This window comes from Oncorhynchus gorbuscha, linkage group LG18, assembly GCF_021184085.1.
Source record: "Oncorhynchus gorbuscha isolate QuinsamMale2020 ecotype Even-year linkage group LG18, OgorEven_v1.0, whole genome shotgun sequence".
NCBI classification, from domain to species: Eukaryota; Metazoa; Chordata; class Actinopteri; order Salmoniformes; family Salmonidae; genus Oncorhynchus; species Oncorhynchus gorbuscha.
In genome coordinates, this window is record NC_060190.1 from 20,211,434 (window position 1) to 20,234,120 (window position 22,687).

The 22,687-nt window shown below is 40.7% G+C and overlaps 1 pseudogene; it reads left to right on the forward strand.

The window, feature by feature from the left end:
* LOC124003322 overlaps window positions 1-22,687 on the forward strand; it is a 62,257-nt pseudogene that overhangs the window by 23,911 nt on the left and 15,659 nt on the right.

Consider the following 22,687-nt stretch of genomic DNA (forward strand, 5'->3'; position numbering starts at 1 on the left):
CACTGAGTACCTGAGACTACTTCTTGAGCCGCCTCAAGAATCCAATGGTAAAAATAGATGATCCCTATGAAAGCACCTGGTTCGGCAGACCACACACAGCATAGTTTCACTACCCCAGTTTCTCCTAGCCCCAAAGCCTGGTTACATTTCCACTAGTTAATGTGAAGAATGTCACATGTAGAGGGTTCCACTACTGTAAAATAAGAACTCGAATTGACCTCAGAATCTCAGATCCTCAGTGAGACCAATGCCTGCTTTAATTTTCCAGTACACAGTTCCAGTCACAAGCTTGGGCACACCTACTCATTCAAGGGGTTATCTTTATTTGTACTATTTTCTACATTGTAGAATAATAATGAAGACATCAAAACTATGAAAGAACACATATGGAATCATGTAGTAACCAAAAAGTATATATATTTTATAATTTTATATTCTTCAAAGTAACCACCCTTTGCCATGATCACAGCTTTGCACACGCTTGGCATTCTCTCAACCAGCATCTTGACATAGTCACCTGGAATGCATTTCAATTAACAGGTGTGCCTTGTTAACCTCTTGGAACACTAGTATTTGATTTTTGAATGAAAAAACGTTCCCGTTTTAAACAAGATATTTTGTCACGAAAAGATGCTCGACAGCTTTGGAAAGAAAACACTCTGACGTTTCCAAAACTGCAAAGATATTATCTGTGAGTGCCACAGAACTGATGCTACAGGCGAAACCAAGATGAAACTTCAAACAGGAAATGAGCAACATTTTTGAGGCGCTGTTTTCCATTGTCTCCTTATATGGCTGTGAATGCGCCCTGAACGAGCCTACACGTTCTGCAGTTTCCCCAAGGTGTCTGCAGCATTGTGACGTGTTTGTAGGCATATCATTGGAAGATTGGCCATAAGAGACTACATTTACCAGGTGTCCGCCCGGTGTCCTTTGTCGAAATTGGTACGTAAACTCCAGCTGCAAGCATTCGTCCATGTGATTCAGAGGAGAGAGGAGACTTCCACGAACGATATATCATCGAAGAGATATGTGAAAAACACCTTGAGGATTGATTCTAAACAACGTTTACCATGTTTCAGTCGATATTATGGAGTTAATTTGGAAAAAAGTTAGGCGTTTTGATGACTGAATTTTCTTTTTTTTTTGGTAGAAAACGTGATGAACAAAACGGAGCGATTTCTCCTAGACAAAGAATCTTTCAGGAAAAACTGAACATTTGCTATCTAACTAAGTCTCCTCATTGAAAACATCCGAAGTTCTTCAAAGGTAAATGATTTTATTTGAATGCTTTTCTTGTTTTTGTGAAAATGTTGCCCGCTGAGTGCTACGCTAAATGCTATGCTAAATGCTATGCTAAATGCTACGCTAAATGCTACGCTAGCTATCAATAATCTTACACAAATGCTTGTTTTGCTATGGTTGAAAAGCATATTTTGAAAATCTGAGATGACAGTGTTGTTAACAAAAGGCTAAGCTTGAGAGCTAATATATTTATTTAATTTCATTTGCGATTTTCATGAATAGTTAACGTTGTGTTATGCTAATGAGCTTGCGGGATAATTACACTCCTGGATACAGGTTTTTTTCGTAGCTAAACGTGATGAACAAAATGGAGCGATTTGTCCTAGACAAAGAATCTTTCAGGAAAAACTGAACATTTGCTATCTAACTAAGTCTCCTCATTGAAAACATCCGAAGTTCTTCAAAGGTAAATGATTTTATTTGAATGCTTTTCTTGTTTTTGTGAAAATGTTGCCCGCTGAGTGCTACGCTAAATGCTATGCTAAATGCTATGCTAAATGCTACGCTAAATGCTACGCTAGCTATCAATAATCTTACACAAATGCTTGTTTTGCTATGGTTGAAAAGCATATTTTGAAAATCTGAGATGACAGTGTTGTTAACAAAAGGCTAAGCTTGAGAGCTAATATATTTATTTAATTTCATTTGCGATTTTCATGAATAGTTAACGTTGTGTTATGCTAATGAGCTTGCGGGATAATTACACTCCTGGATACAGGTTTTTTTCGTAGCTAAACGTGATGAACAAAATGGAGCGATTTGTCCTAAACAAATAATCTTTTTGGAAAAACTGAACATTTGCTATCTAACTGAGTCTCCTCATTGAAAACATCTGAAGTTCTTCAAAGGTAAATGATTTTATTTGAATGCTTTTCTTGTTTTTGTGAAAATGTTGCATGCTCAATGCTATGCTAAATGCTACGCTAGCTATCAATAATCTTAACCATAGCAATAATCTTGCTATGGTTGAAAAGCATATTTTGACAATCTGAGATGACAGTGTTGTTAACAAAAGGCTAAGCTTGAGAGCTAGCATATTTATTTCATTTCATTTGCGATTTTCATGAATAGTTAACGTTGCGTTATGGTAATGAGCTTGAGGCTGTATTCACGATCCCGGATCCGGGATGGCTAGAATCAAGAGGTTAAAAGTTAAATTTGTGGAATTTCTTTCCTTCCTAATGTGTTTGAGCCTATCAGTTTTGTTGTGACAAGGTAGAGGTGGTATACAGAATATAGCCCTATTTGGTAAAAGACCAAGTCCATATTATGGTAAGAACAGCTCAAATAAGCAAAGAGAAACGACAGTCCATCATTACTTTAAGACATGAAGGTTAGGTTATGTCGATATAGGACTTGTTTTACTGTGGATATAGATACTTTTGTACCTGTTTCCTCCAGCATCTTCACAAGGTCTTTTGCTGTTTTCCTGGGATTGATATGCACTTTTCGCACCAAAGTACGTTCATCTCTAGGACACAGAACACGTCTCCTTCCTGAGCAGTATGACGGCTGCGTGTCCCCAAGAACAAAGTGGCCTCCATCATTCTCAAACGGAGGAAGTTTGGAACCACAAGAACCACTCTTCCTAGAGCTGGCTGCCCGGCCAAACTGAGCAATCGGGGGAGAAGGGCCTTGGTTAGGGAGGTGACCAAGAACCCGATGGTCACTCTGACAGAGCTCCAGAGTTCCTCTGTAGAGATGGAAGAACCTTCCAGAAGGACAACCATCTCTGCAGCACTCAGAAGCCACTCCTCAGTAAAAAGCACATGATAGCCCACATGGAGTTTGCCGAAAGGCACCTAAAGGACTCTGACCATGAGAAATAAGATTCTTTGGTCTGATGAAACCAAGATGGAACACTTTGCCCTGAATGCCAAACGTCACGTCTGGATGAAACCGGGCACTGCTCATCACCTGACCAATACAATCTCATGCTGTGGGGATGTTTTTCAGTGGCAGGGACAATAGTCAGGATCGAGGGAAAGATGAACGGAGCAAAGTACAGAGAGATCTTTAACATTTCTTATAACTGAATGATCCAGCTTAGTGTAGGTTGTCAAGACAGTCCCAAGCTGTTGCATTTAACAGGAGTCAACAGTATACTGTTGCATTATTATCCCAGGCAGCTTCCCATAATTCAGTTGTGTGGCTTGATCAGACAGGTCTATTTGGCCCGTCACTCATCACTGCTGTGCTGGAAAAATGACACAGACAGTTTTAGCCCAGCCTAATGCCTCTGAGCGTCACCCCATTGTGTATCTGACAGGCCCTCTCTCGTCCCCCTGACTGTTTACCTGTTGTGCTCGCTCGCCGCCTCTGCGAGGATCGATTGCGTCAACGAGAACACCGCAACTTCAGTAATATAGTCATGTCATCCACCTTCTAAAACGTCCTTTGCAAGGTTGCACAATATCCCCTATAACAATTATGATGACCCCTTGGTTATAATAAAGCCAGTGATTATGGTGTGCCACCTGAACGAATGAAAACGAGCGCTATGTTTCACTTCCCTTGAAAATGGATGCCACCAGTGTTGCTAATGGTTGACAGGACCTCTATCAATTTCTCTGACCCTGCTGTGAAGGAGTGGGACACTGGAAGGGGAACAGGGTGACACATTGTCAGGCAAAGTGCTGACATGGGTGTGAATTGTGAGAGCCAATATTGATTGGCTAGCTGCGGGATCGAGACACAGAATGAGCGATCAGTGGGAAGTGAGAGAGAGCGTGACACCATTTGTGTTTACAGACCATCTCCAAAAGACGATTATGACCAATGGAGGGATAATGTCCACGGAGAAGAAGATATGATAAATGTAACAGGCCACTGTTGTTTTGTTACACACATCGCTGCATTTGCAAGGGCACAAAATGATGTTTCCAAGTTATGACTATGAATATGGTGATATTATTGTGATAGATTTACAGACTGTCAAGAATGGTTCCTTTGGGTCCCTAGTGCTCTGTTCTTTCACAATTAATAATACACTGAACAGTCTTGTCACTGGAAAAATGCTAATAAACTCAAAACCATTATACTCACCATCTCATCATTTTAAGGGTCCCTTGGAGCGTTTGCTAGAATCCTTTAGTTGACACATTTACAGTACCATATTTGCCAGTACATTGACCACACTCTTTCTTGGTCTTTTCCAGCACTCCTGTATGCCACCATCTTCGGTAACGTGACTACCATCTTCCAGCAGATGTACGCCAACACCAACCGCTACCACGAGATGCTCAACAGCGTCCGCGACTTCCTCAAGCTCTACCAGGTGCCCAAGGGCCTCAGCGAACGCGTCATGGACTACATTGTCTCCACGTGGTCCATGTCTAGAGGCATCGATACAGACAAGGTAACGCAAACGTTGTACAAACCTTCCATACCATTTTGTTACCATCTCACAGTATGCATCTCTATTTTATGGCTAAGTTGGTCTGTGGATGCAAAAGTTATGCATCACCATGGATATTACTGGTATGTGTTGGTGGTATTATGTTATCGTTGTTATACCATTATTATACATTTATTATAATTATTATTATATTGATACAATTTATTAGGGATTAAATTATTTACCGACACTCATCAGCCCCCGATTCAAATCTTTAAGATATGACTGCATCAGTCCTCGGACCCCATACCGATCCAAATGTAACATGCATTAGTCAGAAAATCAATTCAAACGTTACGAACTGCCGATTCACTAACATTTTTTTCTCATATTACTTTCTTTTTACCTTCCAAAACGACCTCATATTTTGTGACAACTGATGTGTCCACTCCTTCAGTGTCAACATAAAAGCATGTAACTGTTGACAGTCATTGATCTACAAGTCATTTAGAATGCCAAACAACCCCAGGGGATATCAGTAGCGTAGTCAAACTGCACACTGTGCCCAGCTTCGTGCGCTGACCAAAGCGAGGTAGAAGGCCTGTTCCTGATCTTGCACATCTGTGTTCGAATGCTAAAATGGCTTGCGTGAAATTAGGGTTTATTAGTTGAGTGACAATGTAATTTGCTAGATTATTGTGATCAATGACCTGTTGAAAATGGTGTTTTAACCAGAATAAAAGTAAACTACCAGAAACATAACTCTCATCTAGATATACAGTGCCTTGCAAAAGTATTCATCCCGCACTTGGAGTTTTTCCTATTTTGTTGCATTACAAACTGTAATTTGGATTTGGATTTCATGTAATGGATTTACACAAAATAGTCCAAATTGGTGAAGTGAAATGAAAAAAAAAACTTTCCACAAATTCTAAAAGATTTCAAACGGAAAGGTGCTGTATTCACCCCCTTTGCTATGAAGCTCGTATTAAAGATCTGGTGCAACCAATTACCTTCAGAAGTCGCATAATTAGTTAAATAAAGTCCACCTGTGTGCAATCTAAGTGTCACATGATCTGTCACATGATCTCAGTATATATACATCAGTTCTGAAAGGCCCCAGAGTCTGCAACAACACTAAGCAAGAGGAACCACCAAGCAAGCGGCACCATGAAGACCAAGGAGCTCTCCAAACAGGTCAGGGACAAAATTGTGGAGAAGTACAGATCAGGGTTGGGTTATAAAAAAAATCAGAAACTTTGAACATCCCACGGAGCACCATTAAATCTATTACAAAAAAATGGAAAGACTATGGCACCACAACAAACCTGCCAAGAGAGGGCCGCCCACCAAAACTCACAGACAAGGCAAGGAGGGCATTAATCAGAGAGGCAACAAAGAGACCAAAGATAACCCTGAAGGAGCTGCAAAGCTCCACAGTGGAGATTGGAGTATCTGTCCATAGGACCACTTTAAGCCGTAGACTCCACAGAGCTGGGATTTACAGAAGAGTGTCCAGATAAAATCCATTGCTTAAAGAAAAAAATAAGCAAACACTTTTGGTGATCGCCAAAAGTCATATGGGAGGTGCTCTGGTCAGATGAGACTAAAAATAAGATTTTTGACTAAGGAAAATTATATGTCTGGCGCAAATCCAACACCTCACATCCCCCCGAGAACACCATCCCCACAGTGAAGCATGATGTTGGCAGCAACATGTTGTGGGGATATTTTTCATTGGCAGGGATTAGGAAACGGGTCAGAATTGAAGGAATGATGGATGGAGCTAAATACAGGGACATTCTTGAGGGAAACCTGTTTCAGCCTTCCAGAGATTTGAGACTGGGACGGAGGTTCACCTTCCAGCAGGACAATGACCCTAAGCATACCGCTAAAGCAACACTTGAGTGGTTTAAGGGGAAACATTTAAATGTCTTGGAATGGCCTAGTCAAATGAAGAATGGGCAAAAATCCCAGTGGCTAGATGTGCCAAGTTTATGGAGACATACGGACTTGCAGCTGTAATTGCTGCAAAAATAATTGACTTTGGGGTGGGTGAATGGTTATGCACACTCAAGTTTCCATTTTTTGTCTTATTTCTTGTTTGTTTCACAAAAAAATATATTTTGCATCTTCAAAGTGGTAGGCATGTTGTCTAAATCAATGATACAACCCCCCCAAAAAATACATTTTAATTACAGGTTGTAAGGCAACAAAATATGAAAAATGCCAAGGGGGGTGAATACTTTCGCAAGCCACTGTACCTGCTGAGCGTGGTTTACAATAGATTTGATTTAGATTGTTCAGCAATAGTTTTGCTGCACCAAACCCATCAGCAATAGTGTGGTTAGTTTTACTTTAAACAATCAGTGTACATGGTCATTTTTAGACATACAGGTCAAAGTTCATCATTTCATAACAAGAAATCACTTTTGGGAGGTGCACTAAGCATGGCTAAAGTGGGAGGAGAAAATAAACTCACTACTCATCCAAACGGTCAAAACCATTCGATTTTGAGATGGTATGATCCAAAATTGTGCTAAATATTTACTGGCTATGTCATAGCTAATTTGTAAATGATAAATGTTGATACATTTACATTACTAGCTCAAACACTTAATCTGCAAAAATGACAAGTTAATTAGTGGGTGGTAATCTGATAGAGTGGTAGATGGCAAGTCTCCTTTATGGCTCAGATTAGGTGCCTACACAGTATGCACCAGGGCTGCCCAACCCTCTTCCTGGAGATCTACTGTCCTGTAGGTTTTCAGTCCAACCCTAATTTAGAATATCTGATTCAGATAGTTAAGGTCTTGTTGAGCAGCTAATTAGTAGAATCAGGTGTGTTAAATTAGGGTTGGACTGTAAACCCACAGGACGGTAGATCTCCAGGAAGAGTGTTGGGCAGCCCTGGTATACACCATAGCATAATTTCCACATGCACATGTACACATCAACTCAGACAGATCCAACTCAGAGAGCCCCAGCTCAAGAGCTCCATCAGCAGCAGATTTGAATTTAGAATGGAAAATGAATGTGTTTATGCAACAACTATTAGTGCATCGAATCATATCGCATTGATTCATTCTCTAATTCAACCGAATCACACCAAATTATTTCAAACTAAAACTTAGTGTTCCTGTATCGTATCGGAGCCCATGCATCTAGATACGCGTCAAATCGTCTTGAAAGGGAATGATGCACATCCCTACAATTTATTTTTATTATTGTATTATGTCAAAAGGGAATAGATTCATACTGAACTACAAATACAATTCTGTCATATTTCAACATTACCGGTCCTAATTGTCTTCTGGCTCATCCTAAATTAGAATTATTCCCGACCTGGTCCTGTAAATGCCTGTTGGGTATGACCTCTTAACATTTGACACAATAAGAGGTTCAGAGGTAATCATGTGCAATTGGCCCCCTATTCCCAGAACAGGGAGAGACATTTGCAAAGATTCACCCTTTGAAGTTGATGTTAAAGGGATCATTCTTTTTGGGGGGAAGTTTTGTCTTATTTAAGACTTGTTAAATGCCCACACCAGTAATAATCCACTTTTTTGAGCTGAAATACTATGGCCAGAGCTTACCCATTAAGTCATCATTTTTGTCAAGGTATGATATCTTTGGGCTTGAAGTGACAAATTCGACTGCCCATCTGTGTGAATGCGGAACTTATAGTTACAGCTGAAGTCGGAGGTTTACATACACCTTAGCCAAATACATTTCAACTCAGTTTTTCACAATTCCTGACATTTAATCCTAGTAAAAAATCAGTTTTGGGTCAGTTAGGATCACCACTTTATTTTAAGACTGTGAAGTTTCAGAATAATAGTAGAGAGAATGATTTATTTCAGCTTTTATTTCTTTCATCACATTCCCAGTGGGTCAGAAGTTTACATACATTCAATTAGTATTTGGTAGCATTGCCTTTAAATTGTTTAACTTGGGTCAAACATTTTGGGTAGCCTTCCACAAGTTTCCCACAATAAGTTGGGTGAATTTTATCCCATTCCTCCTGACAGAGCTGGTGTAACTGAGTCAGGTTTGTAGGCCTCCTTGCTCGCACACGCTTTTTCAGTTCTGCCCACAAATGTTTTATGGGATTAAGGTCAGGGCTTTGTGATGGCCACTACAATTCCTTGATGTTGTTGTCCTTAAGTCATTTTGCCAGAACTTTGTAAGTATGCTTGGGGTCATTGTCCATTTGGAAGACCCATTTGCGACCAAACTTTAGCTTCCTGACTGATGTCTTGAGATGTTGCTTCAATATATCCACCACATTTTCTTTCCTCATGATGCCATCTATTTTGTGAAGTGCACCAGTCCCTGCTGCAGCAAAGCACCCCCACAACATGGTGCTGCCACCCCCATGCTTCACAGTTGGGATGGTGTTCTTCGGCTTGCAAGCATCCCCCTTTTTCCTCCAAACATAACGATGGTCATTATGGCCAAACAGTTCTATTTTTGTTTCATCAAACCAGAGGACATTTCTCCAAAAAGTATGATCTTTGTACCCATGTGTAGTTGTAAACCATAGTCTAGCTTTTCTATGGCAGTTTTGGAGCAGTGGCTTCTTCCTTGCTGAGCAGCCTTTCAGGTTATGTCGATATAGGACTTGTTTTACTGTGGATATAGATACTTTTGTACCTGTTTCCTCCAGCATCTTCACAAGTTCCTTTACTGTTGTTCTGGGATTGATTTGCACTTTTCGCACCAAAGTACGTTCATCTCTAGGAGACAGAATGCGTCTCCTTCCTGAGTGGTATGACGGCTGCGTGGTCCCATGGTGTTTATACAAGCTGTTTAAAAGCACAGTCAACTTAGTGTATGTAAACGTCTGACCCACTGGAATTGTGAATCAGTGAATTATAAGTGAAATAATCTGTCTGTAAACAATTGTTGGAAAAATTACTTGTGTCATGCACAAAGTAGATGTCCTAACCGACTTGCCAAAACTCATTTATTAACAAGAAATTTGTGGAGTGGTTGAAAAACAAGTTTTAATTACTGCAACATGTATGTAAACTTCTGACTTCAACTGTACATGTCGTTGCGGCGTGCATGATCATGAGCAGTCATTGTAGGCTATAATTTCACTTCCCCTGTGAGCACAGGCTGACTTGGCTTTGCTGTACCGCAGGCAAAGCCTGCGAGAAACCTTCCTGCCAAAGATTGCACCATGTCCATTACAATGTATAAAAACGCATATCAGCTATCTTTCAATAGTTAACCATATTACTGGGGCTTCATCTTATCATTTCATCTATTTATAAGGTGGATTTGCGGCTGCAATTCATGAACGATGCCAAAACTTTGTAGATATCAATATATGGCGAAGTCAAAGATAGGGAAGTGGTTTCCATCTGTGGCAAACTTTTCCATAAATCAATGCTTATGACAAATCCAGCTCCACAACCAGCCATAGTGCCAGCTGGCTAATCTTTTGAATATGATGTTGTAAAAAATAAATATAAAATAAAATGCAACACCATAACATTAGCTAGTTAGACAAGGTTAGCTAGATAAAGTTAGCATGCTAACTAGCTACACTGACAGCTATCAATGCCCTATTTGTTGATGTTTACCAACTCCATGAGAAAATACCACAACCAATTTGTGAATATGTATAAGTAACCTTCGTCTTACGCAGGTGTTGCAGATCTGCCCCAAGGACATGCGGGCAGACATTTGCGTCCATCTTAACAGAAAGGTGTTCAAGGAGCACCCAGCCTTCCGACTCGCGAGCGACGGGTGCCTACGGGCTCTGGCCATGGAGTTCCAGACCATCCACAGTGCCCCCGGAGACCTCATCTACCACGCAGGCGAAAGCGTAGACAGCCTCTGCTTTGTGGTGTCCGGGTCCTTGGAGGTCATCCAGGACGATGAGGTTGTGGCCATATTAGGTGAGGGTTTATTTATTCTTAATTTTTAAACCTTAATTTATCCAGGAAGTGCCATTGAGGCTAGAAGACAAGAGGGAGACATGGCCGAGAGGCCATCTTTGGTATCTGTATGTATAGTCAAAATCTGACACTCGAAAACAATTGCATACTAAAATGGTGTGTTTTCATGTCCATATTACTCTTAGTGACCTTTAAATGCATAGAGCATTGATGGACCTGGATTATTGCTCATTTGGTGAAATTGAGGTCAGAGTAAAGTGGATTGTGCTGAAAAACATTTCTTTCCTGTTTGTGTACACCTGGCTGTAAGGTATTGCACCACATTAGTATTCAAGACGACACTAGAGACTCTGATTGCTGAGATCCACCCCTTGATGTGAGTTCACATCTGCTGCTTTAAAGCGTAAACCAGCCTCATAATAGCAAATTACATCTGTGCTTCTTTTTATGAAAAGTGAATAAAAGCGTTCCTATTCTGTTCAATCTGTTCAGGAAGTATGCTCAAGGGCCTACATTGAGCAAACTCTATTTTTATGCATTAAGTCATTTATTGACAAGAGCCGTGACAATATCTATGCAACCCCTTAGGGCGATTCTCGTGAGGCCGTTAATTATGTGGAAACGAATGTTGTGAAAATTAGCAGTGTCCAGGCAAACAGTAGTAGTCCTACCTGTAATAAACAAAATCAGCTTTGTGTGATTCTCGGGAGGTGACGTACAGATGTAGGATCTTAATTTGAGCCAGTTTGCTACAGCAGGAAAATAATCCTGCAGCAACAGGAAATGTGAATTATTATGTAGAATATGATGGATTTTTTTTCTTCTGAAAATTGAGCCTGAAATTTCAAAGTGAAAATGACAAACTTCAGAAGCCTTTTTTAAAACTTCATATGCTACAAGTTCAAAATATCCGCATTGCAGGAAAGTTCTCCTGCAACAGGGTGGTCAAACAGGGCGGCGGGTATCCTAGTGGTTTGAGCGTTGACCAGTAACCGGAAAGTTAAATAAAACTGTTGATGTGCCTTTGAGCAATGCACTTAAACATCATTTGCACCAGAGGCACTGTACTACTACGTCTGACCCTGTAAAAACAACACATTTCACTGCAACTATCCGGTATACAATATGTAACAATAAAACAAATAATAATCATTAAGATCCTACATCTGTTAGGTTTAACTACATAAGAAGTCAAATGAAGACAAAAGGACACTTTCTGAAATGACTGGGACCTAATGTGAAGAGAACTTGGTCACACTTTCATTTAAAAGGCACTGTAGGTATACAGCAGGGTTCTCCAACCTTTTCTAGCATGAGAACGACTTTTAAAAAAAAGACAAAAAATGGAAATGAAAAAACAACATTGCAATTTTGCGCCACCACAATATTTTTCCTTACAATATTAAATCGGACAAAAATGGATTACATAATATTTGTATTTTTTTATTTTACCTTTATTTAACTAGGCAAGTCAGTTAAGAACAAATTCTTATTTTCAATGACGGCTTAGGAACAGTGGGTTAACTGCCTGTTCAGGGGCAGAACGACAGATTTGTACCTTGTCAGCTCGGGGGTTTGAACTTGCAACCTTCCGGTTACTAGTCCAACGCTCTAAACACTAGGCTACCTAGCTATATTAACCATATTTTCTCATCTCATTTTAAAAGACATTTTTTCACAATTTTCAAAATTGTTTAAACATGTTCAAAATTAGTCCTTCCAATCAGGTGCGCTCCAGTAATCCTTGTCATGCACCTCCTCGTGATAGAATAAATGTCTTTATTCTCTTCACAAACTGCAAATTCATCATGCATTTCCATGGCTTGACATAAGGTAATTGACCACCAGAGCCATAAAGATATTTTTGACCACTGTTTTTAACTGATACATCAAGTCAATTGATTAAGGCATAATTCTAATGTCATATATAATTATATGGTCACTTGTTTATACTGTACTTTGCTAACACTATTAAAGCAATATGAACTAGAGGAGACCATGGCATGTGCTCATCAGTTTAGATTGTGTTACTTTCGTCCCACCCGTAACTTCTCCCGGGCTAAAACGCAAGTCTAGCTAGCATGATACTTGAAACCTATGCTGTCATTTAGTCACTAGATGGGTTAATAAAATGACATATGTTTTGATACTTTAAACACGTCCGGGTCCGTTTTTCTTCTTTATTGCCATGTTATAACCAGCAGCACACAGCAATGCTGACCATATTTAGCTTTTATGAGAGAGAGAGCTTTTCATTCAGAAATGCAAGCTGCCTCCCTTTCGAGGGGCTGATGCAGTTTCATCTCTCAGTAATTATTTGTCCCGTTTTCGAGAAGACCCCCTCAGAGGGAACGGATGTGGCCACTATGCAGAGTCTCCCTGTCATGACTTTGGTAAGCCGTAGGTAGACAGAGGCCTTGTTCTTCCACCAGGAGCTCCTCCAAATAGGATCGGACCTCCATTATGGCATCTGCTGAGGGATTCCTTCGTGCTGCATCCACAGTTGCTCTCTCGTCAAACAGCATCCAAACAGGAGACGTTTGTGGCACTACTGCTGGTGCTTCTGCTCCATCTGATCCCTCTTCTTCCTGTTGCCCTGGTGCCTGAGCCAGCTGACTGCTGGGGCTGTCCCTCCCTTTTGATGGGGTTATTCTTTGAAGAGCCTCATCAATTGCTCTGGCATCAATCGCTCTGGCATCAATTGCTCTGGCACACTACTGTGTAAGTGTAGCGGTTTCTGATAGCACGTGATTATATTCCATTCTGTGGAACTTCCTGTCCATTGATGAACATAGGGTGTCCATCAACTCACATGTCCTGTGGTTACATTTGCTTCTCTCTGGTGGCTGGCTGTGATTCGCTGCAGACCCTTACACAGTATTGTCATTTTTGAGGCTGTCACATAGCTGAAAAGAGAGAACAGTAACTTATTAGTTCAGGTTCATGTTTTGTCTACTGATACTACATTTTCATCTACTGCTCATATACATATATAATACTGGATGAAATAATGATGTAGCAATAACTGCTTACTGTACCTCTCTCCACTGAACTCCACAGTGACCTGCTCAAAGGGTTCCAGGACTCTGCACAACTCCTCCACCACCTCCCATTCCTCTTGGGTCAGAGCATCAACAGGTGCATTGACAATGGCCAGGGTAGAGATGATGGCTCAAGAAACTGCTTCAACATATAAAATGTTGAATTCCACCTTGTAGTGCAATCTTGTTTAGGCCTCAGCTCAGGCATCCCCATCTGGCGTTGTGTAGACTTTCGTTTTTCAGCACCTACTGTGCTCCTGTGGAAGTATTCCACAGCTGCTTTCACTTTGTCCACAGTGGGCTTCATCATCTTCAGAGCATCTCTTACAATCAGGTTGATTGTGTGGGCAAGACATGGATGATGGGTCCATTTAAAAATGTTCATGGCATTGGTTATGTTAGCTGCATTGTCGCTAACACAACAGACCACTTTTTCGTCTACTTGCCATTCTCTGGCCACTTTCAACTGTTCCTCTGCCAGGTTCTCTGAGGTGTGTCTGTCGCTGAACTCAAAGCAGTCCAGAAGACATCTAGACATTTAAAAAAATCTTCAATGAAGTGGCATGTAACTGACATGTAAGAAGTGTTTACCCTTGATGTCCAGCAGTGGTAAGGCAAACTGCAGTAGCTTTTTGGACTCCTTCCCGCACTGAAGCATGTGTGCTCTCGTACAGTTTAGGAATAAGTGATTTTGAAAGGGTTTTCCTGCTTGGAATTGTGTACATTGGATTTAGACTGTTGCTATAATTTTTAAAACCTCTGTCCTCTGGCAATCATTTTAGCCAATGCCATATCAATTTGGCTTTGTTTTGCTACAGACATAGACTTCCGCATAAACTGGTCCAAATCAAATGTATTTATATAGCCCTTCGTACATCAGCTGATATCTCAAAGTGCTCTACAGAAACCCAGCCTAAAACCCCAAACAGTAAGCAATGCAGGTGTAGAAGCACGGTGGTTAGGAAAAACTCCCTAGAAAGGCCAAAACCTAGGAAGAAACCTAGAGAGGAACCAGGCTATGTGGGGTGGCCAGTCCTCTTTTGGCTGTGCCAGGTGGAGATTATAACAGAACATGGCCACTACAGCTAGCTTCACAGTTGGGTGCACAGTTCGCATATGCCGGTGTAGGTTGTGCGTAAAACCGACTTTATATGAGATTTTGTTTTGGCAAATTCTACACCGTGCTCTAACATTGTCTACATTATTAAAATGCATCCAAATGCTACTGTGCTTCTGACTAATTTTCCAGCTGTTGTTTTCACAGCTGTCCTTCCTCTCTCTCCTCAGCTGCTAAGTGTGTGACTGTGAATGAGTTGGCTCGGCCCTCCCTCACGCATCTTTGGTTCATTGGTTGACACTGCGTGTCTGATTGACAGGAACAACAGGTGAGGCTGTTATTCTGAGCAGACAGTCAGAACGAATGTGTGCGCTTGAGCATTTAGGCCTATATTATTCTTTTTTTTTTTTAATTAGATCATTATTTTCATTTAAATCTTTTGATTATTCATATCTTAATAAAAAAATATATATTTTATAAATAGATTCTGCTCCTCTGACATGCGAGCCGGCTGCCAACGTTCACCTACAAGAGCCGGCTCTTAGAGCCGACTCGTTCGCGAACGACCCATCACTACTATAGAGTGATAGACAAACGTGCGCATTAAACAGACAGACGGGTAAAATCGCTGGAAATGAATTGGAGATATTGCGTTACGTTTGGCCTTTTAAGCCAACATTGGGTAACCAGGGGTGGGATAATGTCAATGTGGCTTTGATTGGATAGTAACTGGGGGCTTTATGTTTATAATAGGTTGCGAAAGAACTTATTGCACTCATAACAGGCAGCTTTGCACTCATTTTCACATTGCTTTCAATTTAGCTACTTGGGTCATCCCAGACTGGCTGCATAGGTTTTGTTCTATCCCAACACTACTGCAAGGGCTTGATGACTAGTTGATTAGGTAAATTAGGTGTTATAGTTTTGGGCTAGGAAACAATATTTTCAGTTTAGGGAAGTCCCGGACCAGATTTGAAACCCCTGCTCTATTACAATTGAGTCAACGTTTTTCATCTTAGCCACCCACTATATAGGAACAAACATGCCATATTTGTGTCAACCTGTAGTGGTTGATATTATTTTCAAATGCTTGTTTGATATAAGCATTTAAAAATATATTTAAATTGCTTTAGAACCTTTTTCTTGGTTCCTTCAGACAAAGTGGGGGAGGAGAAGGGGCACTCTTGAGTCAGACCTCTGACAGATGCTGGTCCGATGATGGTCTGATAACTCATCCTCACAGAGATTAGCTGTGTCACTGTGACAGAAAAACGCTGGTAGGAAGTGGGATGATGAATTTACAATACTCTAGGGCTGCTCTCTGCATCCTTTCAGTGATTGTTTTTTCCTCCAAATCGTCAAGCTAGAAGACTGGTTATCACGATGGAGCTCATATTTACGCCAGGGATAAATATTTGGATTGCTCTCTCCCTCTAGCTGGGACTTAACCTTTAAGAAATTAGCAGGAGAATATCCCGCGCTAAGAGGGTCTTCACTAGACTTTTGCACTATACTTTTTTCAGAAATACTCTCAGCTACACATATACCGGAATGTAAACTTGCGAGCTTGTCACGTTTCGACTGCTACCTCCGGAGATAGCACATGACACTCTCCCAACAGTTGCCCACCTCTAAGCACTGTAATGTAAACAGAATAGTCTCGTTGAGCCAACACTTACAGTAAAATTGTAATAGCAATGTTTTTGAAATGTACATACATTTTCCTTCTTTTTTTTACACTTCTTTTATCTCTTTCTTTTAACCTGAAATAGAAATTGTAGTAACAGCCGTAGCTTTAAATCTCAACAGTGTTTTGTTTTTTGCTTGACTGCACCGAGGTCCAGGCAAGAAGTAACTCCCCCAGGGAATTATCATTTTCAGTTGCAATTTGCTTTTACCTCATTTAGGTGGTGGGCTGTTGCAAGCTATGATTTAGTTTTCGAAATGTTCGAAACTCTGTCGAGGGAGGAGCTGGTTTTTACATATTGTGTATATGAATTTCTGTTGGTTGGTAATGTAAATTCTTGCACATTTAAAAAAAAGTTTTATGTTCGCTAGCTGGATAGGCAAACAGTACTAAACTGTAAACGAATGAAAACTTGTGTACTCTCTCTGCTGATCATGTCAGCCAATCACGTTGTCCCTATCTAAAGGTAGTAAACGGCTGGTGAATCCTCGAAAGAGATCGCTGTCCGACAAACTGCTATCAGGTAAAGTGTTTTTTTCTAATCTAACTATTTAGTTATAGAAACACGATACAATCAATGCAAGCTGTAAAATTACTCCCAATTTAGAACACAGCAACATCGGTAATGTAGCTAGCTTGATAGTTAGCTAGCTAGTTACAACAAGTAGATATGTTGCTAGCTAGCAGAAGCAGATAGCTTTATCACTAGCTAGCATGTCATTCTGACATGAGGAGCATTTTAACTATCAGTTTATTTGAAGTAATAATTTAAGACTACAAAAATCTATAGGACTAGCAGTGCAAATCTAATACGGTCATCAAGGCAGGATCCACTAATTTAATTCATACTGGTTAATAAGAAATGCCACATTATCTCTGTCAATAGTTGGAGTAGGATGAATGCAGAGCACCCTGCCCCAGACTGTCAGGATGTTTATTTTCTAACTCACAAACTACATTCCTTTACTGTGATTTGTTTTATTCATTCTTGTCTCTCACTTTTGTCTCATATGATTTATTCAGCTCCTGTTTCCTGCTCTAAGAGATCAACCACATGCCATTCATCAAGCATGGGCTGATTCACTCACCTATGTGGAGAACTATCCTACTGCAGTTTGAACTAGACTTGCTGTAACTATTTAGAAGTTGAGACTGCATATGCATTTGCCTGTTGTCTTTACTTCATGGGTTTTGTCTTACACAGTGTAGTGCATTTCAGAGTTAAAGAACACCAACTACAGATACACGTGCTTGTTTGAGCATCTCAGTTTAGATTCAGTTTAACAGGTGACAAATGGATTAATATTGTAACATGCAGTGTGGAGAATTATATTGCCCCAGTCAGGAACCCAGGCTTTCCCCATAGATGGTAGAGTTCTCGTCTCTGGACCATACAAGCTTTAGAGTGCATTCTGCTAAGGCACTTGTCTCTCTCTACATCTGTCAGCTACAGTTGAAGTTGGAAGTTTACATACATTTAGGTTGGAGTCATTAAAACTCGTTTTTCAGCCACTCCACAAATTTCTTGTTAACAAACTATAGTTATGGCAAGTTGATTAGGACATCTACTTTGTGCATTAGAAGCTAATGATAAGCTAAGTGACACTATTTGAGTCAATTGGAGGTGTACCTGTGGATGTATTTCAAGGCCTACCTTCAAACTCAGTGCCCCTTTGCTTGACATCATGTGAAAATCAGCCAAGACTTCAGAAAAAAATTGTAGACCTCCACAAGTCTGGTTTATCCATGGGAGCAATTTCCAAACGCCTGAAGGTACCACGTTCATCTGTACAAACAATAGTACGCATGTATAAACACCATGGGAACACGCAGCCGTAATACCACTCAGGAAGGAGATGTGTTCTGTCTCCTAGAGATGAACGAACGTTGGTGCGAAAAGTGCAAATCAATCCCAGAACAACAGCAAAGGACCTTGTGAAGATGCTGGAGGAAACAGGTACAAAGTATCTATATCCACAGTAAAACGAGGCCTATATCGACATAACCTGAAAGGCCGCTCAGCAAGGAAGAAGCCACTGCTCCAAAACCCCCATAAAAAAAGCCAGACTACGGTTTGCAACTGGACATGGGGACAAAGATCGTACTTTTGGGACAAATGTCCTCTGGTCTGATGAAACAAAAATAGAACTGTTTGGCCATAATGACCATCGTTATGCTTGGAGGAAGAAAAGGGAGAGGCTTGCAAGCCAAAGAACACCATCCCAACCATGAAGCACAGGGGTGGCAGCATCATGTTGTGAGGGTGTTTTGCTGCAGGAGGGACTGGTGCACTTCACAAAATAGATGGCATCATGAGGAAGTAAATTATGTGGATATATTGAAGCAACATCTAAAGACATCAGTCAGGAAGTTAAAGCTTGGTCACAAATGGTTCTTCCAAATGGACAATGACCCCAAGCATACTTACAAAGTTGTGGCAAGGACAACAACGTCAAGGTATTGGAGAGGCCATCACAAAGCCCTGACCTCAATCCTATAGATGTGTGTTGGCAGAACTGAAAAAAGTGTGTGCGAGTAAGGAGGCCTACAAACTTGACTCAGTTATTCCAGCTCTGTCAGGAGGAATGGGCCAAAATTCACCCAACTTATTGTGGGAAGCTTGTGGAAGGCTGCCTGAAACGTTTGATCCAAGTTTGAAAAAATTAAAGGCAATGCTACCAAATACTAATTGAGTGTAGGTACACTTCTGACCCACTGGGAATGTGATGAAAGAAATACAAGCTGGAATAATTAATTATCTCTACTATTATTCTGACATCTCCATCAGAGGTCCAGGCGTTTGTCATAGATGGTAAAGCTTTACTTTTTGGACTGCAACATTGTAAGATTGTTACCTCCACGGCACTTGATGTACATTCATTGGTATGTTACACTATATTTAGATACTTCAAATACTGCCTGAGACACCTTTTTCTATTTGTCTCCGTACAATAAATGGTGAAACACTATTTGTAATGGTGGTCTTTGTGCATATGTACAGTATATGCATGAAACTTAGATTATGGAAAACATATCTCACAGTCATTGTTAGTAGAATAATGAATGGAAGGTTAGTAGAAAAGTAAATAATTTAAACCACCTAAATATTCTGACGTTCACATAACATTTTAGTATTTGAAACAAACATTAATTTCATATAGGCCTACAGGCTCTTTATCAGGTGGTGTAGGGCTTCATTGTAAATCAGAATTTGTTCTCAACTGACTTGCCTAGTTAAATAAATGTTAAATAAAAAAAACATTTAAAAAAGATTATTCCAATGCATCCAACATTATGCATGCCCACCATGGTATTAGGCAGCTGCTATTTGAGAACTCGTCTTGTTTAAGGAATCTTATTGCAGAGCACATTGTACAACTGTTTTTAGAGAAGATTGCATTGCAAGGTATGCTATATGTGTTTGGCCAGTATGCATATGCAGCTGTCCCTTTTTTAAAATCTCCATTCTAGCATACATGACACACACACACATATTTCTATCTACATGCTTTTATTTTGGTTTCTTTAAGCCTGCAGCTAGTTATATGAAATTACACATATAATCAGGCCAAAACTTGATTCAAAAATTGGATTCACTGACAGAGAGCTATTGAAACACAAATTGGCATTTACAGTATCTGGCTAGGCTAGTCAAACTGTAACATTGGCTAGCTTTCAATAAATTGGCTAAATGGTCAACGGAGTTACATCTTCATAAGATCAGGACAAATCGGATTGCATTTTGCATATTTCAAGTGCACTTAAATATATATTTATCTTATTTCAGTTTTTGGGAGCTATGTTCCTCTTCGTCAGACAGAAGCTCGTGTTTTCACCAGAGGCTGTGTTTACATCGTAGATAGATGCAGGCCATTGGCTGCCGACATCACAAGGGCGGGATTGTACGGGAGTTCTGATTTGGTTCCATGTTTAGCATTTCGGCAAATTTGCCTGAGCAGACAGAATGGTGAAAAATGCTTCTTATGAGAAAATATGCAAGAATTGAAGGTGCCAACAAATGTTATAGTCATCGTAAAAAAAAATGTTTTACGGTCATATACAAAACAGTGGATCATCCCTCAACGGGGATTGATCAAGTTCAGGTTTTTCGGGTTCGGCCAAACGCGTAATATAATGACAACCATGATATTGATCAAATTAAGCCTGGTTTGTTCTAAGGTATTTTTAATATGGTAGCTAGTGTAAGCCTAAGAGCGCCTATCTAGCTATGGTTCAGCTAAACGTCAGCATTCCGCTAAAGCTAGCACGTTTGTAAGACTGCATAAATTATTTTGTTTACTTCGCTAATGTTTTGTAGCTGTGCAGCCTATATTATTATATGAATGATACTGTATGATAATGTTACTTTACCTTTATATTCGTATGGGAGGGATAAACGTTCATTATTTATATGCTAACGTTACTTGATCATGAAGCATGTTAATGTTTAGTTAGGAGTTCGCTTTGTATTGCTAGCTAATTTAATGTGTACGGATGAGAAAATAAATCATTGCTTGTGGATTGTAGCATTATTCAACAATAGTTTCATTTGTTTTAGAAGAAAAGTTGCTCTGCTTGTAAAATAGTTTGTGCGTACTGGCAAGTGGCTACTGTGATATTTACGGTATATTTGAGCTGTCGACCAAGAATGTTACATTGACAACCACAACGAAAGGTAAAGCAAGGATGTAATGTGAATTGAAAAGTAGATATACGAACCCAATGGGAAGAGGATATTAACATATCGAATCAAATGTTATTTGTCACCTACACATGGTTAGCAGATGTTATTGCGAGCGTAGCGAAATGCTTGTGCTTCTAGTTCCGACAATGCAGTAATAATAACCAACGAGTAATCTAACCTAACAATTTCACAACAACTACCTTATACACACAAGTGTAAATGGTGAAGAATATGTACATAAAGATATATGAATGAGTGATGGTACAGTACGGCATAGTCAAGATGCAGTAGATGGTATCGAGTAAAGCACTTCACGATGACGGAAGTGAGTGCTTCAGGGCGGTAGTCGTGGGGAGCACACATTGCAAATAGTCCGGGTATCTATTTGATTACCTGTTCAGGAGTCTTATGGCTTGGGGGTAAAAACTGTTGAGAAGCCTTTTTGTCCTAGACTTGGCACTCCGGTACCGCTTGCGATGCGGTAGTAGACAGAACCGTCTATGACTGGGGTCTTTGACAATTTTTAGGGCCTTCCTCTGACACCGCCTGGTGTAGAGGTCCTGGATGGCAGGCAGCTTAGTTGCAGTGATGTACTGGGTCGTACGCACTACCCTCTGTAGTGCCTTGCGGTCAGAGGCCGAGCAATTGCCGTACCAGGCAGTGATGCAACCATATCTCGATGTTGCAGCTGTAGAACCTTTTGAGGATTTCAGGACCAATGCCAAATCTTTTTAGTTTCCTGAGAGGGAATATGCTTTGTTGTGCCCTCTTCACGACTGCCTTGGTGTGTTTGGACCATTCTACTTTGTTGTTGATGTGGACACCAAGGAACTTGAAGCTCTCAACCCGCTCCACTACAGCCCCATCGATGAGAATGGGAGGGTGCTCGAGCCTCCTTTTCCTGTAGTCCACAATCATCTCCTTAGTCTTGGTTACGTTGAGGGATAGGTTGTTATACTGGCACCACCCGACCAGGTCTCTGACCTCCTCCAAATAGGCTGTCTCGTCGTTGTCAGTGATCAGGCCTACCACTGTTGTGTCGTCTGCAAACTTAATGATGGTGTTGGAATCGTGCCAGGCCATGCAGTCGTGGGTGAACAGGGAGTACAGGAGGGGACTGAGCACGCAACCCTGGGAGCTCCAGTGTTGAGGATCAGCGTGGAAGATTAGTTGCTACCTACTCTCACCACCTGGGGGCGGACCGTCAGGAAGTCCAGGATCCAGTTGCAGAGGGAGATGTTTAGTCCCAGGATCCTTAGCTTAGTGATGAGCTTTGAGGGTACTTTGGTATAGAACGCTGAGCTGTAGTCAATGAATAGCATTCTCATATAAGTGTTCCTTTTGTCCAGGTGGGAAAGGGCAGTGTGGAGTGCAATAGAGATGGCATCATCTGTGGATCTGTTTGGGCGGTATGCAAATTGGAGTGGGTCTAGGGTTTCTGGGATAATGGTGTTGATGTGAGCCATTACCATCAGCCAATCAGAATGAGTTCTCCCCCTCAAAAGGGTTTATTACAGACAGAAATACTCCTCCGTTTCACCAGCTATCCGAGTGGCTGGTCTCAGACGATCCCGCAGGTGAAAAGGTTGGATGTGGAGGTCCTAGGCTGGTGTGGTTATACGTGGCCTGTAGTTGTGTGGCTGGTTGAATGTACTGCTAAATTA